Here is a 5703-nt window from a genome sequence, read left to right on the forward strand (position 1 = left end):
TCGGCCTCATGTTGACGAGGAATCGCTGAAAGTTGCCCGCACCATCTGCGATGCAGACCCACGAGCCAAAAATGAATGTCGTACCCTGGGAGGGAACGGACCTGATGAAATTGAAAGATGCCATCGAGCTCGCCGGTGGATCTTCGACGCGCTCCCCTACCTGGCGCGCCAGCTGTCGGTGTTTAACCGGCTGCCCACCGAGGGATATGCCCAAGGTGGTAAGTTTTGGGTGAGGAGACGCCGAGATCAGGAACTCGAAGGTGCAAGGAACACAAAGCTTAGACAGGTTCGGACCGCAAGATGCGTAATACCCTACGTCTTATATGGTGGTTTGTATTGCCTTTGGTGTAGAATGACCTAGAGATCGTGTTTTGAGAGGGGTCCCTGTCCTCCCTTATATATCCGAGAGGCCAGAGTTACAAAGATGCTAACCAACACCCGCTGAGGGATCATACCAGAACATATCTTGAGTAGATCCCCTCCGTGCTGGTTAGCTCTATCTCCTATTTAAACAGGATAAACAAAAGATAAACAAAATGAATAAGAGATAAGACAGACTTAATCTCTTAGACCTCTTTAAACTATGTTATGTACCCAGCCCGGTGGCCCTGGGTCTGACAGGTGCAGTCGTCGTGGTACTCGCCGTCTCCGGTGTCGACGACGTCCCACAAGTGGCGCGCCTAGAGCTTCAGCTTCATGAGAAGAGCCCACTCGTTGTAGTTCGTCTTCGTCAGCTGGGGCCAGTTGCCGGAGCTGCCGGTCTCACGAATCACGCGCTCGACGACGACTTCGCACGGACGGCGCGACTCGCACCGGTACAGGGGTCGGGCGTCGCGCGTGCGTGAACAGTGCAGCGGGGAGCGGCTTGGCGACGGCGTGCATTGCGGAGCCTTCCCTTTGGGCGATGCTGGTGGCGTCTTTTTGCCACCAGACGACTCAACCTTGGGCGGGGAACGGCCACGGCGCGGTGGAGACGCCATTGGAATGTGACGGAACGAGCGGCCTGGCTCTGATGCCAAATGTCAGATCGAAACGAGCTGGAACGCCAGTGAACGGCGCAGGCGAGCTCGGAACGCCGGTGAGAGTGAAGGTGGACACACGCGAACACTTGGAACACAGGCACAAGAGAGTTTGGTGCTGCCCAAAACCGCAGCGCTTTTCTTGTTTGTTCTTCTCTTTTATTTTAACACAAAGCAACAGATTTCGGTGATTATCCGCACATCACGCTAACGACGCATCCATCCCCACGTCCATGATGTGCGTCCACCTCTAGCGCGAGCTATTCTCGCAGGCATGATGCGCATGGCAACCACACGTCGGTCCTCATGCGCATGATTAACAGAAAGCTTACATGCAAATCTTACTAACTCTAACAGACGCTAGGCTCATCTAACAAGCGCCATATAGAGAGAGCCGGGAGCTATAGCTAGTGTCCATCTGGCAAGAATTACCAAAAAGCACAACCACGGAGAGACGGAGTCATACATTGATGAGGGACGAGTCTTCCCTGACGTCCGCCCTGGACACTGACGCATGGGACCAGGCTCATGCGTTAGGGATCCAATGTTAGGAGACGGACGTCAAAGGAACCGTTTCTTTGATGAGAATGTGCCTGCGCTCGAGAAAAAGGACTTGGGACAAGACTTTCCTAACTTTAGCACTAGCCGCTGACACGTGTCAGTGATCCAAATGCAGAGGGATCAAAGTCAGAGGAACCATTTCCAGAACTTGAGGTCAAGTGTATCGTGGATCAGGAGGCATTGGGATTCTAGCTTCTAATTTGCTACAGAAGTAATGTGCGATCCTGGTGTTTGGGGCCAGTGAGAATTGGTGTCTGGGCGCTGCATCAACTTGTGGCGCACAAGAGTCATTGATGTATATCGGAGCAACATCTTGATCTGCAAGTTTGTCCGTCACTGCATACTTGTCGATTGGTTTTCGGGCAGGGTTTATAGTTAGTAGTCCTGCCGTTTCTTTCTACGCTGCCCGCATTGACTATATAGAGCCGACAGGTAATGTACTCTGCAGTAGTCGCCATGTAGCCAAGATGTACTGTATTTCACATCCGCTGTAACAGTGGTGAAGCTAGAGTAAATAAAGGGGGGTGCATCTGCTTTGTGGGTGCATGAAGTTGATTCATGAGGGGTGCATATGTATAGTGGAAATTTAGAATTAATCACTGTTTTTGCATTTTTCTTTGGGTGCATTGGCATCCTCTAATTGCTACATAGCTTCGCCCCTGCGCTGTAGTTTGACCGACTAAAAGAAACATAGTCATATATGGCAAAGTTTTTGAGTGAAAGCTATGCCATGCCCACTAACTGAAAGCAATTTATTCTGTGTGAATGGTTTGGGAAATTGAACAACATCAACTGCAGCCAACACAATTGACGTAGCGAACGAATTACCACTTGAAAGAAAGGACAGAAAAGTAACAGTTTGGAGGTTGCAGGATTATTGGCAGCTGCACACAAAATTGAATCACAAGCATCTACCGCGCTTGCAATAAATATAGATGTACCTAGTGATGACAAGGCTTTTTGATGGAACGTAGTGATGACAAGTTTCAGTGCTCAATAGGAAATGAGGAACGATCCTGGATGCTCTTTAGTCCTTGGGGTTGAAGTGCATCGTAGGATAAAATGAGCATGAACTCAATTCTTCTAGCTACGTCCATACATCAAAGGGCAAGTGGTGGAACTCAAATATGCAATGAGTTTGGCTTCAATCAAAAAGTAATTAAACAAAGAAATGCTGAAAGGACAAATCACTTCCCTGAGTTTCTTGGACACTAGATTGCCTCAAAATGCTGAGGAAAAAAGACTATAGGGATAGGTTTTTACATTGGACAAGCATCTTGGAAGTTATATCAAACTTTAAAGTGACAGCTTTTGTGACCCACGATGGATAATTTTAACACAACCGTTATGTGGTTGTGAAGCGGTCGACGATGTCTGAAGGACGTGGGCATCCATGGCACCAGAGGTTGATATTCATCTGGAGTAGTAAATAGCACTCTTCCCTCGGTTCCAAATTATATATCATTTTAAATTTTATAGAATATATAATTTTTTCTTATATCGAGATATTGTGTATATTTTGGTGCATAGTAAAAACTATGTAATTAGAAAAAAATCAAAACAACCTATAGTTTGGAACGAAAGGATTAGTTTTTTGTAGGGAAAATTTCTTGACTACAAACTTGAAGGTTATCATTCAGCACTAACCGCTAGGATCTATCCAAGAAAATCTTTTTATTGAGCACCATCAAGGATAAATGAATTTAATCTAGAATATCAAGAAGATACAATGGCTCAATGTACGCGTGGACATTTATATATACTAATTGGCTGGTGTATAGGACGCGACTGGAGTTACCCTTCCGTGTAATATATGTAACAAGAGCATCTTAGCAAAGGCGTTTACATCCCCTTTGCAGGACACAGAAGAGTGATTGAAGCCATGGCCGTTCGTCCTATCCCGTTCTACTCCACAGACAGAGAGAGATGCAGCACTACCTTAGGCCATGGGTACACTCAATGTAGAGTACAAAACTTCCCTCCAGCAGAACATTGTCTTTTGACAATCTCATAGGTCTTCGCATATGCCTCTGCGAGTCATGAAGGATCCATGCATGGCTGCACTCAGGTCTCAGTAGTAGAGTATGACGATGCATTATAAACAGCTTATTTTCTTAAGAACATGTGGTAGGTTTTGAGGGGCATCAGGGATTTTTGGTCCATAAGCATATATGTCATGCATGCCGGCATTAGAGATTCAACTGCGTCGTTCCTACGGCGTGTTGACTCGTGACTCCTATGTTCCGCTTTCCTGGTGCCTTAGGAATTCGGATGCGTAGTTATTGGTGGACATAACCTTCGATTTCCGATGGTGTAACAGGTCGGAGAACCTGAGTTCAGTCATGTGCTACCTGTTTCTAGATCTGTTGAGCCAATCCTAATTTGGTCATCCATACACACGATGATGTTACCAGCAGTAGCTTCCCCGGTTTTAGTCTCCACAGGATCTCCATTACTTCTTCTATAGTGCTGCATGTGCTGATGTCATGTATCTTATATATATAAATTATTAGCAGTTGTTTATGATTGACGGGCAATTCTCCTAGTAGCATTTGTGCCCTAATGAATCTATCATGTACACACCATGGAGAAGTTATACCATAAGTACCAAAAAGTTCAAGTTATAATTTTGGTACATCATCAAGCACCGTAAATTTCGATCAAATTTCCATGTGAGCAGCTTATTACAAGTACAGTGTTTACTTCCCTTTTGCAAGGTTCAAAATATATGTTTACATTTTGGGATAGAGCAAATAAGTTTAAACTGAACTTCTGTATGGTTACACGAACTGATAGATCCCAACCTTAAAAGGCAGCGCAATAGAAAGCCGAATGTCCATCAGACATGCAATAGAATGTTCATTTGCAACCACGGTCAAAACTAAAGTGTACTGCTGAGAAGTGTTGGATGTGTTAGAGATATATTTAGAGATAAGCTAAACATAGATTTGTATACAAGATATACATAGGTTGGTTCGGTTGTGACTCTCATAGATAGGATAGTTAAATATAGAGTCCTTATAATTTCCAACACGAGAGTCTAGCTTAACCACCTATATCTGTAACATTGCTTCTATACATAAACATGCAACCTATGATTAGCCAAGATAGGCAATCATAGTTAACTTCATTATCTTTTATGGTATCAGAGCCTCCTCTTCCTAATACATCCATCAAGCACATCTACGACAAAACTCGCCGTGAGGGAAAGACCGCGATGAAGGAAATCTTTGCGACGCACAGATGGCGTCCTCCTCCTCATCGCATCCCTCCTCGCACTTTGGACACCCGGTGTCGGACAAACTTACGCGGGACAATTTCGTCTTGTGGAAAGCACAGTTCCTGCCGGCTGTTCGTGGCACCAAGGTGCTCGGCATCTTGGACGGAACTATTCCTGAACCGCGACCAGTAATAGAAGCTGATGTCGACGGCAAGAAGAAGCAAATCCCCAACCCAGAGCATGACTCATGGGTGGAAAAAGATCAACAACTACTCAGTTACCTGGTGAACTCGGTCTCCAAGGAGGTCCTCGCTGGGATTGTGACTGCAACGACTTCTGCTGAAGCATGGAAGGTGCTAGGGGTCATGTTTGCAGCTCAATCAAGAGCGCGGGTTACAAACCTGCGCATGCAATTGGCCACTGCCAAGAAGGGAAGCCTGACAACGGCGGCCTATTTCAACAAGATGCAGAACATCAAGGATGAACTTGCTTTAGCTGGCGTCACCGTCAATGATGACGAGGTTGTTGCTCATATACTCAATGGTTTAGATTTTGACTATCACCCGTTTGTTTCTTCTATGATGGGCCGATCAGGGGACCTTTCTCTTTCTGAGCTCTACTCGCTTCTAATGGAGTATGATCTCCGACTCGAGATGTATCAAGGAACTGAGCAGCATCAATCCTCGGCAAATGTGGCATCTCGAGGCCGTGGAAACCGTGGACGCTCTGGCGGTCGCCATAGTGGCGGCAGATCAAATCAAAGGTTTCCAGCATCGAACAACAACAACCAAAACTTCTCCAACAACCAAGGCAGCAACCAGCAAAGCAACAGGAAGACGCCGTGTCAAATCTGCAAGAAAACAAACCATGAAGCCAAGCAGTGCTACTTTCGCTATGATGAAG

General features: G+C 45.9%; 1 non-coding gene across 1 annotated transcript; it reads left to right on the forward strand.

The window, feature by feature from the left end:
- The first annotated feature begins 5303 nt into the window (after positions 1-5303).
- On the forward strand, positions 5304-5442 carry LOC112901821. Its single transcript, XR_003230398.1, has one exon. It is a non-coding gene; the product is annotated as a small nucleolar RNA Z247 (small nucleolar RNA).
- The last annotated feature ends 261 nt before the right edge of the window (positions 5443-5703 follow it).

Source organism: Panicum hallii, chromosome 7, assembly GCF_002211085.1.
Source record: "Panicum hallii strain FIL2 chromosome 7, PHallii_v3.1, whole genome shotgun sequence".
NCBI classification, from domain to species: Eukaryota; Viridiplantae; Streptophyta; class Magnoliopsida; order Poales; family Poaceae; genus Panicum; species Panicum hallii.